Source organism: Asterias amurensis, chromosome 7, assembly GCF_032118995.1.
Source record: "Asterias amurensis chromosome 7, ASM3211899v1".
Lineage (NCBI taxonomy): Eukaryota > Metazoa > Echinodermata > Asteroidea > Forcipulatida > Asteriidae > Asterias > Asterias amurensis.
This window is the reverse complement of record NC_092654.1, coordinates 10,450,642-10,474,682: the sequence shown is the minus strand read 5'-3', so window position 1 is coordinate 10,474,682 and position 24,041 is coordinate 10,450,642.

Here is a 24,041-nt window from a genome sequence, read left to right as displayed (position 1 = left end):
AAGGGGGTCATTGAAAAAAATAGGCCGGACAATTAAAAACTTTCAGCTACGCTCTGGAATAACTCTGCAACCAAAAATGCTAGGGACATGCAGTTTGTACCTTAGTCATGCTGGCATATTCCTGCGTCCATTTCTTAAAGGTTTAGGGCGACTTGCACACTTCTTGATAGGAAAAACCTCAAGTAGGCGGGGTTGCTCAGAAACGATTTCAACAGCTTCCACTATGGGAGTTTTGCGCACAGAGCTGTCGGAGAGAAAAACAAAATGTACAACGGGTAATTTCGATCCCAGTATCCTGCTCAATCTTCAAAATTTTACCACCACAGGATTGCCATGTTCAAGGGCTTTCCTCTCGTACCAAACTTAAAGCTCTGACGATTGTTAAGGTGGGGCCAGATGCGACGGCGCGAGCAGGCACCCACTAGAAATTGACGTACACTGTGCGTGTATACTGCGTATACAAAGACACGGGCAGTCAGGGTTCCAACCGACAATAAGGGGGTCATTGAAAAAAAAAGGCCGGAAAATTAAAAACTTTCAGCTACGCTCTGGAATAACTCTGCAACCAAAAATGCTAGGGAGATGCAGTTTGTACCTTAGTCATGCTGGCATATTCCTGCGTCAATTTCTTAAAAGTTTAGGGCGACTTGCACACTTCTTGATAGGAAAAACCTCAAGTAGGCGGGGTTGCTCAGAAACGATTTCAACAGCCTCCACTATGGGAGTTTTGCGCACAGAGCTGTCGGAGAGAAAAAACAAAATGTACAACGGGTAATTTCGATCCCAGTATCCTGCTCAATTTTCAAAATTTTACCACCACAGGATTGCCATGTTCAAGGGCTTTCCTCTCGTACCAAACTTGAAGCTCTGACGATTGTTAAGGTGGGGCAAGATGCGACGGCGCGAGCAGGCACCCACTAGAAATTGACGAACACTGTGCGTGTTTACAGCGTATACAAAGACACGGCGCAGTCAGGGTTCCAACCGACAATAAGGGGGTCATTGAAAAAAATAGGCCGGACAATTAAAAACTTTCAGCTACGCTCTGGAATAACTCTGCAACCAAAAATGCTAGGGACATGCAGTTTGTACCTTAGTCATGCTGGCATATTCCTGCGTCCATTTCTGAAAAGTTTAGGGCGACTTGCACACTTCTTGATAGGAAAAACCTCAAGTAGGCGGGGTTGCTCAGAAACGATTTCAACAGCCTCCACTATGGGAGTTTTGCGCACGGAGCTGTCGGAGAGAAAAACAAAATGTACAACGGGTAATTTCGATTCCAGTATCCTGCTCAATCTTCAAAATTTTACCACCACAGGATTGCCATGTTCAAGGGCTTTCCTCTCGTACCAAACTTGAAGCTCTGACGATTTTTAAGGTGGGCCAGATGCGACGGCGCGAGCAGGCACCCACTAGAAATTGACGTACACTGTGCGTGTATACAGCGTATACAAAGACACGGCGCAGTCAGGGTTCCAACCGACAATAAGGGGGTCATTGAAAAAAATAGGCCGGACAATTAAAAACTTTCAGCTACGCTCTGGAATAACTCTGCAACCAAAAATGCTAGGGAGATGCAGTTTGTACCTTAGTCATGCTGGCATATTCCTGCGTCCATTTCTTAAAGGTTTAGGGCGACTTGCACACTTCTTGATAGGAAAAACCTCAAGTAGGCGGGGTTGCTCAGAAACGATTTCAACAGCCTCCACTATGGGAGTTTTGCGCACAGAGCTGTCGGAGAGAAAAACAAAATGTACAACGGGTAATTTCGATTCCAGTATCCTGCTCAATCTTCAAAATTTTACCACCACAGGATTGCCATGTTCAAGGGCTTTCCTCTCGTACCAAACTTAAAGCTCTGACGATTGTTAAGGTGGGGCCAGATGCGACGGCGCGAGCAGGCACCCACTAGAAATTGACGTACACTGTGCGTGTATACAGCGTATACAAAGACACGGCGCAGTCAGGGTTCCAACCGACAATAAGGGGGTCATTGAAAAAAATAGGCCGGACAATTAAAAACTTTCATCTACGCTCTGGAAGAACTCTGCAACCAAAAATGCTAGGGAGATGCAGTTTGTACCTTAGTCATGCTGGCATATTCCTGCGTCCATTTTTGAAAAGTTTAGGGCGACTTGCACACTTCTTGATAGGAAAAACCTCAAGTAGGCGGGGTTGCTCAGAAACGATTTCAACAGCCTCCACTATGGGAGTTTTGCGCACAGAGCTGTCGGAGAGAAAAAACAAAATGTACAACGGGTAATTTCGATCCCAGTATCCTGCTCAATTTTCAAAATTTTACCACCACAGGATTGCCATGTTCAAGGGCTTTCCTCTCGTACCAAACTTGAAACTCTGACGATTGTTAAGGTGGGGCAAGATGCGACGGCGCGAGCAGGCACCCACTAGAAATTGACGAACACTGTGCGTGTATACAGCGTATACAAAGACACGGCGCAGTCAGGGTTCCAACCGACAATAAGGGGGTCATTGAAAAAAATAGGCCGGACAATTAACAACTTTCAGCTACGCTCTGGAATATCTCTGCAACCAAAAATGCTAGGGACATGCAGTTTGTACCTTAGTCATGCTGGCATATTCCTGCGTCCATTTCTGAAAAGTTTAGGGCGACTTGCACACTTCTTGATAGGAAAAACCTCAAGTAGGCGGGGTTGCTCAGAAACGATTTCAACAGCCTCCACTATGGGAGTTTTGCGCACGGAGCTGTCGGAGAGAAAAACAAAATGTACAACGGGTAATTTCGATTCCGGTATCCTGCTCAATCTTCAAAATTTTACCACCACAGGATTGCCATGTTCAAGGGCTTTCCTCTCGTACCAAACTTGAATCTCTGACGATTTTTAAGGTGGGCCAGATGCGACGGCGCGAGCAGGCACCCACTAGAAATTGACGTACACTGTGCGTGTATACAGCGTATACAAAGACACGGCGCAGTCAGGGTTCCAACCGACAATAAGGGGGTCATTGAAAAAAATAGGCCGGACAATTAAAAACTTTCAGCTACGCTCTGGAATAACTCTGCAACCAAAAATGCTAGGGAGATGCAGTTTGTACCTTAGTCATGCTGGCATATTCCTGCGTCCATTTCTTAAAAGTTTAGGGCGACTTGCACACTTCTTGATAGGAAAAACCTCAAGTAGGCGGGGTTGCTCAGAAACGATTTCAACAGCCTCCACTATGGGAGTTTTGCGCACAGAGCTGTCGGAGAGAAAAAACAAAATGTACAACGGGTAATTTCGATCCCAGTATCCTGCTCAATTTTCAAAATTTTACCACCACAGGATTGCCATGTTCAAGGGCTTTCCTCTCGTACCAAACTTGAAGCTCTGACGATTGTTAAGGTGGGGCAAGATGCGACGGCGCGAGCAGGCACCCACTAGAAATTGACGAACACTGTGCGTGTTTACAGCGTATACAAAGACACGGCGCAGTCAGGGTTCCAACCGACAATAAGGGGGTCATTGAAAAAAATAGGCCGGACAATTAAAAACTTTCAGCTACGCTCTGGAATAACTCTGCAACCAAAAATGCTAGGGACATGCAGTTTGTACCTTAGTCATGCTGGCATATTCCTGCGTCCATTTCTGAAAAGTTTAGGGCGACTTGCACACTTCTTGATAGGAAAAACCTCAAGTAGGCGGGGTTGCTCAGAAACGATTTCAACAGCCTCCACTATGGGAGTTTTGCGCACGCAGCTGTCGGAGAGAAAAACAAAATGTACAACGGGTAATTTCGATTCCAGTATCCTGCTCAATCTTCAAAATTTTACCACCACAGGATTGCCATGTTCAAGGGCTTTCCTCTCGTACCAAACTTGAAGCTCTGACGATTTTTAAGGTGGGCCAGATGCGACGGCGCGAGCAGGCACCCACTAGAAATTGACGTACACTGTGCGTGTATACAGCGTATACAAAGACACGGCGCAGTCAGGGTTCCAACCGACAATAAGGGGGTCATTGAAAAAAATAGGCCGGACAATTAAAAACTTTCAGCTACGCTCTGGAATAACTCTGCAACCAAAAATGCTAGGGAGATGCAGTTTGTACCTTAGTCATGCTGGCATATTCCTGCGTCCATTTCTTAAAGGTTTAGGGCGACTTGCACACTTCTTGATAGGAAAAACCTCAAGTAGGCGGGGTTGCTCAGAAACGATTTCAACAGCCTCCACTATGGGAGTTTTGCGCACAGAGCTGTCGGAGAGAAAAACAAAATGTACAACGGGTAATTTCGATTCCAGTATCCTGCTCAATCTTCAAAATTTTACCACCACAGGATTGCCATGTTCAAGGGCTTTCCTCTCGTACCAAACTTAAAGCTCTGACGATTGTTAAGGTGGGGCCAGATGCGACGGCGCGAGCAGGCACCCACTAGAAATTGACGAACACTGTGCGTGTATACAGCGTATACAAAGACACGGCGCAGTCAGGGTTCCAACCGACAATAAGGGGGTCATTGAAAAAAATAGGCCGGACAATTAAAAACTTTCAGCTACGCTCTGGAATAACTCTGCAACCAAAAATGCTAGGGACATGCAGTTTGTACCTTAGTCATGCTGGCATATTCCTGCGTCCATTTCTTAAAGGTTTAGGGCGACTTGCACACTTCTTGATAGGAAAAACCTCAAGTAGGCGGGGTTGCTCAGAAACGATTTCAACAGCCTCCACTATGGGAGTTTTGCGCACAGAGCTGTCGGAGAGAAAAACAAAATGTACAACGGGTAATTTCGATCCCAGTATCCTGCTCAATCTTCAAAATTTTACCACCACAGGATTGCCATGTTCAAGGGCTTTCCTCTCGTACCAAACTTAAAGCTCTGACGATTGTTAAGGTGGGGCCAGATGCGACGGCGCGAGCAGGCACCCACTAGAAATTGACGTACACTGTGCGTGTATACTGCGTATACAAAGACACGGGCAGTCAGGGTTCCAACCGACAATAAGGGGGTCATTGAAAAAAAAAGGCCGGAAAATTAAAAACTTTCAGCTACGCTCTGGAATAACTCTGCAACCAAAAATGCTAGGGAGATGCAGTTTGTACCTTAGTCATGCTGGCATATTCCTGCGTCAATTTCTTAAAAGTTTAGGGCGACTTGCACACTTCTTGATAGGAAAAACCTCAAGTAGGCGGGGTTGCTCAGAAACGATTTCAACAGCCTCCACTATGGGAGTTTTGCGCACAGAGCTGTCGGAGAGAAAAAACAAAATGTACAACGGGTAATTTCGATCCCAGTATCCTGCTCAATTTTCAAAATTTTACCACCACAGGATTGCCATGTTCAAGGGCTTTCCTCTCGTACCAAACTTGAAACTCTGACGATTGTTAAGGTGGGGCAAGATGCGACGGCGCGAGCAGGCACCCACTAGAAATTGACGAACACTGTGCGTGTATACAGCGTATACAAAGACACGGCGCAGTCAGGGTTCCAACCGACAATAAGGGGGTCATTGAAAAAAATAGGCCGGACAATTAAAAACTTTCAGCTACGCTCTGGAATAACTCTGCAACCAAAAATGCTAGGGACATGCAGTTTGTACCTTAGTCATGCTGGCATATTCCTGCGTCCATTTCTGAAAAGTTTAGGGCGACTTGCACACTTCTTGATAGAAAAAACCTCAAGTAGGCGGGGTTGCTCAGAAACGATTTCAACAGCCTCCACTATGGGAGTTTTGCGCACGGAGCTGTCGGAGAGAAAAACAAAATGTACAACGGGTAATTTCGATTCCAGTATCCTGCTCAATCTTCAAAATTTTACCACCACAGGATTGCCATGTTCAAGGGCTTTCCTCTCGTACCAAACTTGAATCTCTGACGATTTTTAAGGTGGGCCAGATGCGACGGCGCGAGCAGGCACCCACTAGAAATTGACGTACACTGTGCGTGTATACAGCGTATACAAAGACACGGCGCAGTCAGGGTTCCAACCGACAATAAGGGGGTCATTGAAAAAAATAGGCCGGACAATTAAAAACTTTCAGCTACGCTCTGGAATAACTCTGCAACCAAAAATGCTAGGGAGATGCAGTTTGTACCTTAGTCATGCTGGCATATTCCTGCGTCCATTTCTTAAAAGTTTAGGGCGACTTGCACACTTCTTGATAGGAAAAACCTCAAGTAGGCGGGGTTGCTCAGAAACGATTTCAACAGCCTCCACTATGGGAGTTTTGCGCACAGAGCTGTCGGAGAGAAAAAACAAAATGTACAACGGGTAATTTCGATCCCAGTATCCTGCTCAATTTTCAAAATTTTACCACCACAGGATTGCCATGTTCAAGGGCTTTCCTCTCGTACCAAACTTGAAGCTCTGACGATTGTTAAGGTGGGGCAAGATGCGACGGCGCGAGCAGGCACCCACTAGAAATTGACGAACACTGTGCGTGTTTACAGCGTATACAAAGACACGGCGCAGTCAGGGTTCCAACCGACAATAAGGGGGTCATTGAAAAAAATAGGCCGGACAATTAAAAACTTTCAGCTACGCTCTGGAATAACTCTGCAACCAAAAATGCTAGGGACATGCAGTTTGTACCTTAGTCATGCTGGCATATTCCTGCGTCCATTTCTGAAAAGTTTAGGGCGACTTGCACACTTCTTGATAGGAAAAACCTCAAGTAGGCGGGGTTGCTCAGAAACGATTTCAACAGCCTCCACTATGGGAGTTTTGCGCACGCAGCTGTCGGAGAGAAAAACAAAATGTACAACGGGTAATTTCGATTCCAGTATCCTGCTCAATCTTCAAAATTTTACCACCACAGGATTGCCATGTTCAAGGGCTTTCCTCTCGTACCAAACTTGAAGCTCTGACGATTTTTAAGGTGGGCCAGATGCGACGGCGCGAGCAGGCACCCACTAGAAATTGACGTACACTGTGCGTGTATACAGCGTATACAAAGACACGGCGCAGTCAGGGTTCCAACCGACAATAAGGGGGTCATTGAAAAAAATAGGCCGGACAATTAAAAACTTTCAGCTACGCTCTGGAATAACTCTGCAACCAAAAATGCTAGGGAGATGCAGTTTGTACCTTAGTCATGCTGGCATATTCCTGCGTCCATTTCTTAAAGGTTTAGGGCGACTTGCACACTTCTTGATAGGAAAAACCTCAAGTAGGCGGGGTTGCTCAGAAACGATTTCAACAGCCTCCACTATGGGAGTTTTGCGCACAGAGCTGTCGGAGAGAAAAACAAAATGTACAACGGGTAATTTCGATTCCAGTATCCTGCTCAATCTTCAAAATTTTACCACCACAGGATTGCCATGTTCAAGGGCTTTCCTCTCGTACCAAACTTAAAGCTCTGACGATTGTTAAGGTGGGGCCAGATGCGACGGCGCGAGCAGGCACCCACTAGAAATTGACGAACACTGTGCGTGTATACAGCGTATACAAAGACACGGCGCAGTCAGGGTTCCAACCGACAATAAGGGGGTCATTGAAAAAAATAGGCCGGACAATTAAAAACTTTCAGCTACGCTCTGGAATAACTCTGCAACCAAAAATGCTAGGGACATGCAGTTTGTACCTTAGTCATGCTGGCATATTCCTGCGTCCATTTCTTAAAGGTTTAGGGCGACTTGCACACTTCTTGATAGGAAAAACCTCAAGTAGGCGGGGTTGCTCAGAAACGATTTCAACAGCCTCCACTATGGGAGTTTTGCGCACAGAGCTGTCGGAGAGAAAAAACAAAATGTACAACGGGTAATTTCGATCCCAGTATCCTGCTCAATCTTCAAAATTTTACCACCACAGGATTGCCATGTTCAAGGGCTTTCCTCTCGTACCAAACTTAAAGCTCTGACGATTTTTAAGGTGGGGCCAGATGCGACGGCGCGAGCAGGCACCCACTAGAAATTGACGTACACTGTGCGTGTATACAGCGTATACAAAGACACGGCGCAGTCAGGGTGCCAACCGACAATAAGGGGGTCATTGAAAAAAATAGGCCGGACAATTAAAAACTTTCAGCTACGCTCTGGAATAACTCTGCAACCAAAAATGCTAGGGAGATGCAGTTTGTACCTTAGTCATGCTGGCATATTCCTGCGTCCATTTCTTAAAGGTTTAGGGCGACTTGCACACTTCTTGATAGGAAAAACCTCAAGTAGGCGGGGTTGCTCAGAAACGATTTCAACAGCCTCCACTATGGGAGTTTTGCGCACAGAGCTGTCGGAGAGAAAAAACAAAATGTACAACGGGTAATTTCGATCCCAGTATCCTGCTCAATTTTCAAAATTTTACCACCACAGGATTGCCATGTTCAAGGGCTTTCCTCTCGTACCAAACTTGAAGCTCTGACGATTGTTAAGGTGGGGCAAGATGCGACGGCGCGAGCAGGCACCCACTAGAAATTGACGAACACTGTGCGTGTATACAGCGTATACAAAGACACGGCGCAGTCAGGGTTCCAACCGACAATAAGGGGGTCATTGAAAAAAAAAGGCCGGACAATTAAAAACTTTCAGCTACGCTCTGGAATAACTCTGCAACCAAAAATGCTAGGGACATGCAGTTTGTACCTTAGTCATGCTGGCATATTCCTGCGTCCATTTCTTAAAGGTTCAGGGCGACTTGCACACTTCTTGATAGGAAAAACCTCAAGTAGGCGGGGTTGCTCAGAAACGATTTCAACAGCCTCCACTATGGGAGTTTTGCGCACAGAGCTGTCGGAGAGAAAAAACAAAATGTACAACGGGTAATTTCGATCCCAGTATCCTGCTCAATCTTCAAATTTTTACCACCACAGGATTGCCATGTTCAAGGGCTTTCCTCTCGTACCAAACTTGAAGCTCTGACGATTGTTAAGGTGGGGCAAGATGCGACGGCGCGAGCAGGCACCCACTAGAAATTGACGAACACTGTGCGTGTATACAGCGTATACAAAGACACGGCGCAGTCAGGGTTCCAACCGACAATAAGGGGGTCATTGAAAAAAATAGGCCGGACAATTAAAAACTTTCAGCTACGCTCTGGAATAACTCTGCAACCAAAAATGCTAGGGACATGCAGTTTGTACCTTAGTCATGCTGGCATATTCCTGCGTCCATTTCTGAAAAGTTTAGGGCGACTTGCACACTTCTTGATAGGAAAAACCTCAAGTAGAAGGGGTTGCTCAGAAACGATTTCAACAGCCTCCACTATGGGAGTTTTGCGCACGGAGCTGTCGGAGAGAAAAACAAAATGTACAACGGGTAATTTCGATTCCAGTATCCTGCTCAATCTTCAAAATTTTACCACCACAGGATTGCCATGTTCAAGGGCTTTCCTCTCGTACCAAACTTAAAGCTCTGACGATTTTTAAGGTGGGGCCAGATGCGACGGCGCGAGCAGGCACCCACTAGAAATTGACGTACACTGTGCGTGTATACAGCGTATACAAAGACACGGCGCAGTCAGGGTGCCAACCGACAATAAGGGGGTCATTGAAAAAAATAGGCCGGACAATTAAAAACTTTCAGCTACGCTCTGGAATAACTCTGCAACCAAAAATGCTAGGGAGATGCAGTTTGTACCTTAGTCATGCTGGCATATTCCTGCGTCCATTTCTTAAAGGTTTAGGGCGACTTGCACACTTCTTGATAGGAAAAACCTCAAGTAGGCGGGGTTGCTCAGAAACGATTTCAACAGCCTCCACTATGGGAGTTTTGCGCACAGAGCTGTCGGAGAGAAAAAACAAAATGTACAACGGGTAATTTCGATCCCAGTATCCTGCTCAATTTTCAAAATTTTACCACCACAGGATTGCCATGTTCAAGGGCTTTCCTCTCGTACCAAACTTGAAGCTCTGACGATTGTTAAGGTGGGGCAAGATGCGACGGCGCGAGCAGGCACCCACTAGAAATTGACGAACACTGTGCGTGTATACAGCGTATACAAAGACACGGCGCAGTCAGGGTTCCAACCGACAATAAGGGGGTCATTGAAAAAAAAAGGCCGGACAATTAAAAACTTTCAGCTACGCTCTGGAATAACTCTGCAACCAAAAATGCTAGGGACATGCAGTTTGTACCTTAGTCATGCTGGCATATTCCTGCGTCCATTTCTTAAAGGTTCAGGGCGACTTGCACACTTCTTGATAGGAAAAACCTCAAGTAGGCGGGGTTGCTCAGAAACGATTTCAACAGCCTCCACTATGGGAGTTTTGCGCACAGAGCTGTCGGAGAGAAAAAACAAAATGTACAACGGGTAATTTCGATCCCAGTATCCTGCTCAATCTTCAAATTTTTACCACCACAGGATTGCCATGTTCAAGGGCTTTCCTCTCGTACCAAACTTGAAGCTCTGACGATTGTTAAGGTGGGGCAAGATGCGACGGCGCGAGCAGGCACCCACTAGAAATTGACGAACACTGTGCGTGTATACAGCGTATACAAAGACACGGCGCAGTCAGGGTTCCAACCGACAATAAGGGGGTCATTGAAAAAAATAGGCCGGACAATTAAAAACTTTCAGCTACGCTCTGGAATAACTCTGCAACCAAAAATGCTAGGGACATGCAGTTTGTACCTTAGTCATGCTGGCATATTCCTGCGTCCATTTCTGAAAAGTTTAGGGCGACTTGCACACTTCTTGATAGGAAAAACCTCAAGTAGGCGGGGTTGCTCAGAAACGATTTCAACAGCCTCCACTATGGGAGTTTTGCGCACGGAGCTGTCGGAGAGAAAAACAAAATGTACAACGGGTAATTTCGATTCCAGTATCCTGCTCAATCTTCAAAATTTTACCACCACAGGATTGCCATGTTCAAGGGCTTTCCTCTCGTACCAAACTTAAAGCTCTGACGATTTTTAAGGTGGGGCCAGATGCGACGGCGCGAGCAGGCACCCACTAGAAATTGACGTACACTGTGCGTGTATACAGCGTATACAAAGACACGGCGCAGTCAGGGTGCCAACCGACAATAAGGGGGTCATTGAAAAAAATAGGCCGGACAATTAAAAACTTTCAGCTACGCTCTGGAATAACTCTGCAACCAAAAATGCTAGGGAGATGCAGTTTGTACCTTAGTCATGCTGGCATATTCCTGCGTCCATTTCTTAAAGGTTTAGGGCGACTTGCACACTTCTTGATAGGAAAAACCTCAAGTAGGCGGGGTTGCTCAGAAACGATTTCAACAGCCTCCACTATGGGAGTTTTGCGCACAGAGCTGTCGGAGAGAAAAAACAAAATGTACAACGGGTAATTTCGATCCCAGTATCCTGCTCAATTTTCAAAATTTTACCACCACAGGATTGCCATGTTCAAGGGCTTTCCTCTCGTACCAAACTTGAAGCTCTGACGATTGTTAAGGTGGGGCAAGATGCGACGGCGCGAGCAGGCACCCACTAGAAATTGACGAACACTGTGCGTGTATACAGCGTATACAAAGACACGGCGCAGTCAGGGTTCCAACCGACAATAAGGGGGTCATTGAAAAAAATAGGCCGGACAATTAAAAACTTTCAGCTACGCTCTGGAATAACTCTGCAACCAAAAATGCTAGGGAGATGCAGTTTGTACCTTAGTCATGCTGGCATATTCCTGCGTCCATTTCTTAAAGGTTTAGGGCGACTTGCACACTTCTTGATAGGAAAAACCTCAAGTAGGCGGGGTTGCTCAGAAACGATTTCAACAGCCTCCACTATGGGAGTTTTGCGCACGGAGCTGTCGGAGAGAAAAACAAAATGTACAACGGGTAATTTCGATCCCAGTATCCTGCTCAATCTTCAAAATTTTACCACCACAGGATTGCCATGTTCAAGGGCTTTCCTCTCGTACCAAACTTGAAGCTCTGACGATTTTTAAGGTGGGCCAGATGCGACGGCGCGAGCAGGCACCCACTAGAAATTGACGTACACTGTGCGTGTATACAGCGTATACAAAGACACGGCGCAGTCAGGGTTCCAACCGACAATAAGGGGGTCATTGAAAAAAATAGGCCGGACAATTAAAAACTTTCAGCTACGCTCTGGAATAACTCTGCAACCAAAAATGCTAGGGAGATGCAGTTTGTACCTTAGTCATGCTGGCATATTCCTGCGTCCATTTCTTAAAGGTTTAGGGCGACTTGCACATTTCTTGATAGGAAAAACCTCAAGTAGGCGGGGTTGCTCAGAAACGATTTCAACAGCCTCCACTATGGGAGTTTTGCGCACAGAGCTGTCGGAGAGAAAAACAAAATGTACAACGGGTAATTTCGATTCCAGTATCCTGCTCAATCTTCAAAATTTTACCACCACAGGATTGCCATGTTCAAGGGCTTTCCTCTCGTACCAAACTTAAAGCTCTGACGATTGTTAAGGTGGGGCCAGACGCGACGGCGCGAGCAGGCACCCACTAGAAATTGACGTACACTGTGCGTGTATACAGCGTATACAAAGACACGGCGCAGTCAGGGTTCCAACCGACAATAAGGGGGTCATTGAAAAAAATAGGCCGGACAATTAAAAACTTTCAGCTACGCTCTGGAATAACTCTGCAACCAAAAATGCTAGGGACATGCAGTTTGTACCTTAGTCATGCTGGCATATTCCTGCGGCCATTTCTTAAAGGTTTAGGGCGACTTGCACACTTCTTGATAGGAAAAACCTCAAGTAGGCGGGGTTGCTCAGAAACGATTTCAGCAGCCTCCACTATGGGAGTTTTGCGCACAGAGCTGTCGGAGAGAAAAACAAAATGTACAACGGGTAATTTCGATCCCAGTATCCTGCTCAATCTTCAAAATTTTACCACCACAGGATTGCCATGTTCAAGGGCTTTCCTCTCGTACTGAACTTAAAGCTCTGACGATTTTTAAGGTGGGGCCAGATGCGACGGCGCGAGCAGGCACCCAGTAGAAATTGACGTACACTGTGCGTGTATACAGCGTATACAAAGACACGGCGCAGTCAGGGTTCCAACCGACAATAAGGGGGTCATTGAAAAAAAAAAAGGCCGGACAATTAAAAACTTTCAGCTACGCTCTGGAATAACTCTGCAACCAAAAATGCTAGGGAGATGCAGTTTGTACCTTAGTCATGCTGGCACATTCCTGCGTCCATTTCGTAAAAGTTTAGGGCGACTTGCACACTTCTTGATAGGAAAAACCTCAAGTAGGCGGGGTTGCTCAGAAACGATTTCAACAACCTCCACTATGGGATTTTTGCGCACAGAGCTGTCGGAGAGAAAAACAAAATGTACAACGGGTAATTTCGATCCCAGTATCCTGCTCAATCTTCAAAATTTTACCACCACAGGATTGCCATGTTCAAGGGCTTTCCTCTCGTACCAAACTTAAAGCTCTGACGATTTTTCAGGTGGGGCCAGATGCGACGGCGCGAGCAGGCACCCACTAGAAATTGACGTACACTGTGCGTGTATACAGCGTATACAAAGACACGGCGCAGTCAGGGTTCCATCCGACAATAAGGGGGTCATTGAAAAAATAGGCCGGACAATTAAAAACTTTCAGCTACGCTCTGGAATAACTCTGCAACCAAAAATGCTAGGGAGATGCAGTTTGTACCTTAGTCATGCTAGCATATTCCTGCGTCCATTTCTTAAAAGTTGAGGGCGACTTGCACACTTCTTGATAGGAAAAACCTCAAGTAGGCGGGGTTGCTCAGAAACGATTTCAACAGCCTCCACTATGGGAGTTTTGCGCACAGAGCTGTCGGAGAGAAAAACAAAATGCACAACGGTTAATTTCGATCCCAGTATCCTGCTCAATCTTCAAAATTTTACCACCACAGGATTGCCATGTTCAAGGGCTTTCCTCTCGTACCAAACTTGAAGCTCTGACGATTTTTAAGGTGGGGCCAGATGCGACGGCGCGAGCAGGCACCCACTAGAAATTGACGTACACTGTGCGTGTATACAGCGTATACAAAGACACGGCGCAGTCAGGGTTCCAACCGACAATAAGGGGGTCATTGAAAAAAAATAGGCCGGACAATTAACAACTTTCAGCTACGCTCTGGAATAACTCTGCAACCAAAAATGCTAGAGAGATGCAATTTGTACCTTAGTCATGCTGGCATATTCCTGCGTCCATTTCTTAAAGGTTTAGGGCGACTTGCACACTTCTTGATAGGAAAAACCTCAAGTAGGCGGGGTTGCTCAGAAACGATTTCAACAGCCTCCACTATGGGAGTTTTGCGCACAGAGCTGTCGGAGAGAAAAACAAAATGTACAACGGGTAATTTCGATCCCAGTATCCTGCTCAATCTTCAAAATTTTACCACCACAGGATTGCCATGTTCAAGGGCTTTCCTCTCGTACCAAACTTAAAGCTCTGACGATTGTTAAGGTGGGGCCAGATGCGACGGCGCGAGCAGGCTCCCACTAGAAATTGACGTACACTGTGCGTGTATACAGCGTATACAAAGACACGGCGCAGTCAGGGTTCCAACCGACAATAAGGGGGTCATTGAAAAAAAAATAGGCCGGACAATTAAAAACTTTCAGCTACGCTCTGGAATAACTCTGCAACCAAAAATGCTAGGGACATGCAGTTTGTACCTTAGTCATGCTGGCACATTCCTGCGGCCATTTCGTAAAAGTTTAGGGCGACTTGCACACTTCTTGATAGGAAAAACCTCAAGTAGGCGGGGTTGCTCAGAAACGATTTCAACAACCTCCACTATGGGATTTTTGCGCACAGAGCTGTCGGAGAGAAAAACAAAATGTACAACGGGTAATTTCGATCCCAGTATCCTGCTCAATCTTCAAAATTTTACCACCACAGGATTGCCATGTTCAAGGGCTTTCCTCTCGTACCAAACTTAAAGCTCTGACGATTTTTCAGGTGGGGCCAGATGCGACGGCGCGAGCAGGCACCCACTAGAAATTGACGTACACTGTGCGTGTATACAGCGTATACAAAGACACGGCGCAGTCAGGGTTCCATCCGACAATAAGGCGGTCATTGAAAAAATAGGCCGGACAATTAAAAACTTTCAGCTACGCTCTGGAATAACTCTGCAACCAAAAATGCTAGGGACATGCAGTTTGTACCTTAGTCATGCTAGCATATTCCTGCGTCCATTTCTTAAAAGTTGAGGGCGACTTGCACACTTCTTGATAGGAAAAACCTCAAGTAGGCGGGGTTGCTCAGAAACGATTTCAACAGCCTCCACTATGGGAGTTTTGCGCACAGAGCTGTCGGAGAGAAAAACAAAATGCACAACGGTTAATTTCGATCCCAGTATCCTGCTCAATCTTCAAAATTTTACCACCACAGGATTGCCATGTTCAAGGGCTTTCCTCTCGTACCAAACTTGAAGCTCTGACGATTTTTAAGGTGGGGCCAGATGCGACGGCGCGAGCAGGCACCCACTAGAAATTGACGTACACTGTGCGTGTATACAGCGTATACAAAGACACGGCGCAGTCAGGGTTCCAACCGACAATAAGGGGGTCATTGAAAAAAAATAGGCCGGACAATTAACAACTTTCAGCTACGCTCTGGAATAACTCTGCAACCAAAAATGCTAGAGAGATGCAATTTGTACCTTAGTCATGCTGGCATATTCCTGCGTCCATTTCTTAAAGGTTTAGGGCGACTTGCACACTTCTTGATAGGAAAAACCTCAAGTAGGCGGGGTTGCTCAGAAACGATTTCAACAGCCTCCACTATGGGAGTTTTGCGCACAGAGCTGTCGGAGAGAAAAACAAAATGTACAACGGGTAATTTCGATCCCAGTATCCTGCTCAATCTTCAAAATTTTACCACCACAGGATTGCCATGTTCAAGGGCTTTCCTCTCGTACCAAACTTAAAGCTCTGACGATTGTTAAGGTGGGGCCAGATGCGACGGCGCGAGCAGGCTCCCACTAGAAATTGACGTACACTGTGCGTGTATACAGCGTATACAAAGACACGGCGCAGTCAGGGTTCCAACCGACAATAAGGGGGTCATTGAAAAAAATAGGCCGGACAATTAAAAACTTTCAGCTACGCTCTGGAATAACTCTGCAACCAAAAATGCTAGGGACATGCAGTTTGTACCTTAGTCATGCTGGCATATTCCTGCGGCCATTTCTTAAAGGTTTAGGGCGACTTGCACACTTCTTGATAGGAAAAACCTCAAGTAGGCGGGGTTGCTCAGAAACGATTTCAGCAGCCTCCACTATGGGAGTTTTGCGCACAGAGCTGTCGGAGAGAAAAACAAAATGTACAACGGGTAATTTCGATCCCAGTATCCTGCTCAATCTTCAAAATTTTACCACCACAGGATTGCCATGTTCAAGGGCTTTCCTCTCGTACTGAACTTAAAGCTCTGACGATTTTTAAGGTGGGGCCAGATGCGACGGCGCGAGCAGGCACCCAGTAGAAATTGACGTACACTGTGCGTGTATACAGCGTATACAAAGACACGGCGCAGTCAGGGTTCCAACCGACAATAAGGGGGTCATTGAAAAAAAAAAAGGCCGGACAATTAAAAACTTTCAGCTACGCTCTGGAATAACTCTGCAACCAAAAATGCTAGGGAGATGCAGTTTGTACCTTAGTCATGCTGGCACATTCCTGCGTCCATTTCGTAAAAGTTTAGGGCGACTTGCACACTTCTTGATAGGAAAAACCTCAAGTAGGCGGGGTTGCTCAGAAACGATTTCAACAACCTCCACTATGGGATTTTTGCGCACAGAGCTGTCGGAGAGAAAAACAAAATGTACAACGGGTAATTTCGATCCCAGTATCCTGCTCAATCTTCAAAATTTTACCACCACAGGATTGCCATGTTCAAGGGCTTTCCTCTCGTACCAAACTTGAAGCTCTGACGATTTTTAAGGTGGGGCCACATGCGACGGCGCGAGCAGGCACCCACTAGAAATTGACGTACACTGTGCGTGTATACAGCGTATACAAAGACAAGGCGCAGTCAGGGTTCCAACCGACAATAAGGGGGTCATTGAAAAAAATAGGCCGGACAATTAAAAACTTTCAGCTACGCTCTGGAATAACTCTGCAACCAAAAATGCTAGGGAGATGCAGTTTGTACCTTAGTCATGCTGACATATTCCTGCGTCCATTTCTTAAAGGTTTAGGGCGACTTGCGCACTTCTTGATAGGAAAAACCTCAAGTAGGCGGGGTTGCTCAGAAACGTTTTCAACAGCCTCCACTATGGGAGTTTTGCGCACAGAGCTGTCGGAGAGAAAAACAAAATGTACAACGGGTAATTTCGATCCCAGTATCCTGCTCAATCTTCAAAATTTTACCACCACAGTATTGCCATGTTCAAGGGCTTTCCTCTCGTACCAAACTTAAAGCTCTGACGATTTTTAAGGTGGGGCCAGATGCGACGGCGCGAGCAGGCACCCATTAGAAATTGACGTACACTGTGCGTGTATACAGCGTATACAAAGACACGGCGCAGTCAGGGTTCCAACCGACAATAAGGGGGGTCATTGAAAAAAATAGTCCGGACAATTTAAAACTTTCAGCTACGCTCTGGAATAACTCTGCAACCAAAAATGCTAGGGAGATGCAGTTTGTACCTTAGTCATGCTGGCATATTCCTGCGTCCATTTCTTAAAGGTTTCAGGGGACTTGCACACTTCTTGATAGGAAAAACCTCAAGTAGGCGGGGTTGCTCAGAAACGATTTCAACAACCTCCACTATGGGAGTTTTGCGCACAGAGCTGTCGGAGAGAAAAACAAAATGTACAACGGCTAATTTCGATCCCAGTATCCTGCTCAATCTTCAAAATTTTACCACCACAGGATTGCCATGTTCAAGGGCTTTCCTCTCGTACCAAACTTAAAGCTCTGACGATTTTTAAGGTGGGGCCAGATGCGACGGCGCGAGCAGGCACCCACTAGAAATTGACGTACACTGTGCGTGTATACAGCGTATACAAAGACACGGCGCAGTCAGGGTTCCAACCGACACTAAGGGGGTCATTGAAAAAAATAGGCCGGACAATTAACAACTTTCAGCTACGCTCTGGAATAACTCTGCAACCAAAAATGCTAGAGAGATGCAATTTGTACCTTAGTCATGCTGGCATATTCCTGCGTCCATTTCTTAAAGGTTTAGGGCGACTTGCACACTTCTTGATAGGAAAAACCTGAAGTAGGCGGGGTTGCTCAGAAACGATTTCAACAGCCTCCACTATGGGAGTTTTGCGCACAGAGCTGTCGGAGAGAAAAACAAAATGTACAACGGGTAATTTCGATCCCAGTATCCTGCTCAATCTTGAAAATTTTACCACCACAGGATTGCCATGTTCAAGGGCTTTCCTCTCGTACCAAACTTAAAGCTCTGACGATTTTTCAGGTGGGGCCAGATGCGACGGCGCGAGCAGGCACCCACTAGAAATTGACGTACACTGTGCGTGTATACAGCGTATACAAAGACACGGCGCAGTCAGGGTTCCAACCGACAATAAGGGGGTCATTGAAAAAATAGGCCGGACAATTAAAAACTTTCAGCTACGCTCTGGAATAACTCTGCAACCAAAAATGCTAGGGAGATGCAGTTTGTACCTTAGTCATGCTGGCATACTCCTGCGTCCATTTCTTAAAGGTTTAGGGCGACTTGCACACTTCTTGATAGGAAAAACCTCAAGTAGGCGGGGTTGCTCAGAAACGATTTCAACAGCCTCCACTATGGGAGTTTTGCGCACAGAGCTGTCGGAGAGAAAAACAAAATGTACAACGGTTAATTTCGATCCCAGAATCCTTCTCAATCTTCAAAATTTTACCACCACAGGATTGCCATGTTCAAAGGCTTTCCTCTCGTACCAAACTTAAAGCTCTGACGATTTTAAAGGTGGGGCCAGATGCGACGGCACGAGCAGGCACCCACTAGAAATTGACGTACACTGTGCGTGTATACAGCGTATACAAAGACATGGCGCAGTCAGGGTTCCAACCGACAATAAGGGGGTCATTGAAAATAATAGGCCGGACAATTAAAAACTTTCAGCTACGCTCTGGAATAACTCTGCAACCAAAAATGCTAGGGACATGCAGTTTGTACCTTAGTCATGCTGGCATATTCCTGCGTCCATTTCTTAAAGGTTGAGGGCGACTTGCACACTTCTTGATAGGAAAAACCTCAAGTAGGCGGGGTTGCTCAGAAACGATTTCAGCAGCCTCCACTATGGGAGTTTTGCGCACAGAGCTGTCGGAGAGAAAAACAAAATGTACAACGGCTAATTTCGATCCCAGTATCCTGCTCAATCTTCAAAATTTTACCACCACAGGATTGCCATGTTCAAGGGCTTTCCTCTCGTACAAAACTTAAAGCTCTGACGATTTTTAAGGTGGGGCCAGATGCGACGGCGCGAGCAGGCACCCACTAGAAATTGACGTACACTGTGCGTGTATACAGCGTATATAAAGACACGGCGCAGTCAGGGTTCCAACCGACAATAAGGGGGTCATTGAAAAAAATAGGCCGGACAATTAAAAACTTTTAGCTACGCTCTGGAATAACTCTGCAACCAAAAATGCTAGAGAGATGCAATTTGTATCTTAGTCATGCTGGCATATTCCTGCGTCCATTTCTTAAAGGTTTAGGGCGACTTGCACACTTCTTGATAGGAAAAACCTCAAGTAGGCGGGGTTGCTCAGAAACGATTTCAACAGCCTCCACTATGGGAGTTTTGCGCACAGAGCTGTCGGAGAGAAAAACAAAATGTACAACGGGTAATTTCGATCCCAGTATCCTGCTCAATCTTCAAAATTTTACCACCACAGGATTGCCATGTTCAAGGGCTTTCCTCTCGTACAAAACTTAAAGCTCTGACGATTTTTAAGGTGGGGCCAGATGCGACGGCGCGAGCAGGCACCCACTAGAAATTGACGTACACTGTGCGTGTATACAGCGTATATAAAGACACGGCGCAGTCAGGGTTCCAACCGACAATAAGGGGGTCATTGAAAAAAATAGGCCGGACAATTAAAAACTTTTAGCTACGCTCTGGAATAACTCTGCAACCAAAAATGCTAGAGAGATGCAATTTGTATCTTAGTCATGCTGGCATATTCCTGCGTCCATTTCTTAAAGGTTTAGGGCGACTTGCACACTTCTTGATAGGAAAAACCTCAAGTAGGCGGGGTTGCTCAGAAACGATTTCAACAGCCTCCACTATGGGAGTTTTGCGCACAGAGCTGTCGGAGAGAAAAACAAAATGTACAACGGGTAATTTCGATCCCAGTATCCTGCTCAATCTTCAAAATTTTACCACCACAGGATTGCCATGTTCAAGGGCTTTCCTCTCGTACCAAACTTAAAGCTCTGACGATTTTTAAGGTGGGGCCAGATGCGACGGCGCGAGCAGGCACCCACTAGAAATTGACGTACACTGTGCGTGTATACAGCGTATACAAAGACACGGCGCAGTCAGGGTTCCAACCGACAATAAGGGGGTCATTGAAAAAAATAGGCCGGACAATTAAAAACTTTCAGCTACGCTCTGGAATAACTCTGCAACCAAAAATGCTAGGGAGATGCAGTTTGTACCTTAGTCATGCTAGCATATTCCTGCGTCCATTTCTTAAAAGTTGAGGGCGACTTGCACAGTTCTTGATAGGAAAAACCTCAAGTAGGCGGGGTTGCTCAGAAACGATTTCAACAGCCTCCACTATGGGAGTTTTGCGCACAGAGCTGTCGGAGAGAAAAACAAAATGCACAACGGTTAATTTCGATTCTAGTATCCTGCTCAATCTTCAAAATTTTACCACCACAAGATTGCAATGTTCAAGGGCTTTCCTCTCGTACGAAATTTAAAGCTCTGACGATTTTTAAGGTGGGGCCAGATGCGACGGCGCGAGCAGGCACCCACTAGAAATTGACTTACACTGTGCGTGTATACAGCGTATACAAAGACACGGAGCAGTCAGGGTTCCTACCGACAATAAGGGGGTCATTGAAAAAAATAGGCCGGACAATTAAAAACTTTCAGCTACGCTCTGGAATAACTCTGCAACCAAAAATGCTAGGGAGATGCAGTTTGTACCTTAGTCATGCTGGCATATTCCTGCGTCCATTTCTTAAAGGTTTAGGGCGACTTGCACACTTCTTGATAGGAAAAACCTCAAGTAGGCGGGGTTGCTCAGAAACGATTTCAACAGCCTCCACTATGGGAGTTTTGCGCACAGAGCTGTCGGAGAGAAAAACAAAATGTACAACGGGTAATTTCGATCCCAGTATCCTGCTCAATCTTCAAAATTTTACCACCACAGGATTGCCATGTTCAAGGGCTTTCCTCTCGTACCAAACTTAAAGCTCTGACGATTTTTAAGGTGGGGCCAGATGCGACGGCGCGAGCAGGCACCCACTAGAAATTGACGTACACTGTGCGTGTATACAGCGTATACAAAGACACGGCGCAGTCAGGGTTCCAACCGACAATAAGGGGGTCATTGAAAAAAATAGGCCGGACAATTAAAAACTTTCAGCTACGCTCTGGAATAACTCTGCAACCAAAAATGCTAGGGAGATGCAGTTTGTACCTTAGTCATGCTAGCATATTCCTGCGTCCATTTCTTAAAAGTTGAGGGCGACTTGCACAGTTCTTGATAGGAAAAACCTCAAGTAGGCGGGGTTGCTCAGAAACGATTTCAACAGCCTCCACTATGGGAGTTTTGCGCACAGAGCTGTCGGAGAGAAAAACAAAATGCACAACGGTTAATTTCGATTCTAGTATCCTGCTCAATCTTCAAAATTTTACCACCACAAGATTGCAATGTTCAAGGGCTTTCCTCTCGTACGAAATTTAAAGCTCTGACGATTTTTAAGGTGGGGCCAGATGCGACGGCGCGAGCAGGCACCCACTAGAAATTGACTTACACTGTGCGTGTATACAGCGTATACAAAGACACGGAGCAGTCAGGGTTCCTACCGACAATAAGGGGGTCATTGAAAAAAATAGGCCGGACAATTAAAAACTTTCAGCTACGCTCTGGAATAACTCTGCAACCAAAAATGCTAGGGAGATGCAGTTTGTACCTTAGTCATGCTGGCATATTCCTGCGTCCATTTCTTAAAGGTTTAGGGCGACTTGCACACTTCTTGATAGGAAAAACCTCAAGTAGGCGGGGTTGCTCAGAAACGATTTCAACAGCCTCCACTATGGGAGTTTTGCGCACAGAGCTGTCGGAGAGAAAAACAAAATGCACAACGGGTAATTTCGATCCCAGAATCCTTCTCAATCTTCAAAATTTTACCACCACAGGATTGCCATGTTCAAAGGCTTTCCTCTCGTACCAAACTTAAAGCTCTGACGATTTTAAAGGTGGGGCCAGATGCGACGGCACGAGCAGGCACCCACTAGAAATTGACGTACACTGTGCGTGTATACAGCGTATACAAAGACATGGCGCAGTCAGGGTTCCAACCGACAATAAGGGGGTCATTGAAAATAATAGGCCGGACAATTAAAAACTTTCAGCTACGCTCTGGAATAACTCTGCAACCAAAAATGCTAGGGACATGCAGTTTGTACCTTAGTCATGCTGGCATATTCCTGCGTCCATTTCTTAAAGGTTTAGGGCGACTTGCACACTTCTTGATAGGAAAAACCTCAAGTAGGCGGGGTTGCTCAGAAACGATTTCAACAGCCTCCACTATGGGAGTTTTGCGCACAGAGCTGTCGGAGAGAAAAACAAAATGTACAACGGCTAATTTCGATCCCAGTATCCTGCTCAATCTTCAAAATTTTACCACCACAGGATTGCCATGTTCAAGGGCTTTCCTCTCGTACCAAACTTAAAGCTCTGACGATTTTTAAGGTGGGGCCAGATGCGACGGCGCGAGCAGGCACCCACTAGAAATTGACGTACACTGTGCGTGTATACAGCGTATACAAAGACACGGCGCAGTCAGGGTTCCAACCGACAATAAGGGGGTCATTGAAAAAAATAGGCCGGACAATTAACAACTTTCAGCTACGCTCTGGAATAACTCTGCAACCAAAAATGCTAGAGAGATGCAATTTGTACCTTAGTCATGCTGGCATATTCCTGCGTCCATTTCTTAAAGGTTTAGGGCGACTTGCACACTTCTTGATAGGAAAAACCTCAAGTAGGCGGGGTTGCTCAGAAACGATTTCAACAGCCTCCACTATGGGAGTTTTGCGCACAGAGCTGTCGGAGAGAAAAACAAAATGTACAACGGGTAATTTCGATCCCAGTATCCTGCTCAATCTTCAAAATTTTACCACCACAGGATTGCCATGTTCAAGGGCTTTCCTCTCGTACCAAACTTAAAGCTCTGACGATTTTTAAGGTGGGGCCAGATGCGACGGCGCGAGCAGGCACCCACTAGAAATTGACGTACACTGTGCGTGTATACAGCGTATTCCATGACACGGCGCAGTCAGGGTTCCAACCGACAATAAGGGGGTCATTGAAAAAAATAGGCCGGACAATTAACAACTTTCAGCTACGCTCTGGAATAACTCTGCAACCAAAAATGCTAGAGAGATGCAATTTGTACCTTAGTCATGCTGGCATATTCCTGCGTCTATTTCTTAAAGGTTTAGGGCGACTTGCACACTTCTTGATAGGAAAAACCTCAAGTAGGCGGGGTTGCTCAGAAACGATTTCAACAGCCTCCACTATGGGAGTTTTGCGCACAGAGCTGTCGGAGAGAAAAACAAAATGTACAACGGGTAATTTCGATCCCAGTATCCTGCTCAATCTTCAAAATTTTACCACCACAGGATTGCCATGTTCAAGGGCTTTCCTCTCGTACCAAACTTGAAGCTCTGACGATTTTTAAGGTGGGGCCAGATGCGACGGCGCGAGCAGGCACCCACTAGAAATTGACGTACACTGTGCGTGTATACAGCGTATACAAAGACACGGCGCAGTCAGGGTTCCAACCGACAATAAGGGGGTCATTGAAAAAAATAGGCCGGACAATTAACAACTTTCAGCTACGCTCTGGAATAACTCTGCAACCAAAAATGCTTGAGAGATGCAATTTGTACCTTAGTCATGCTGGCATATTCCAGCGTCCATTTCTTAAAGGTTTAGGGCGACTTGCACACTTCTTGATAGAAAAAACCTCAAGTAGGCGGGGTTGCTCAGAAACGATTTCAACAGCCTCCACTG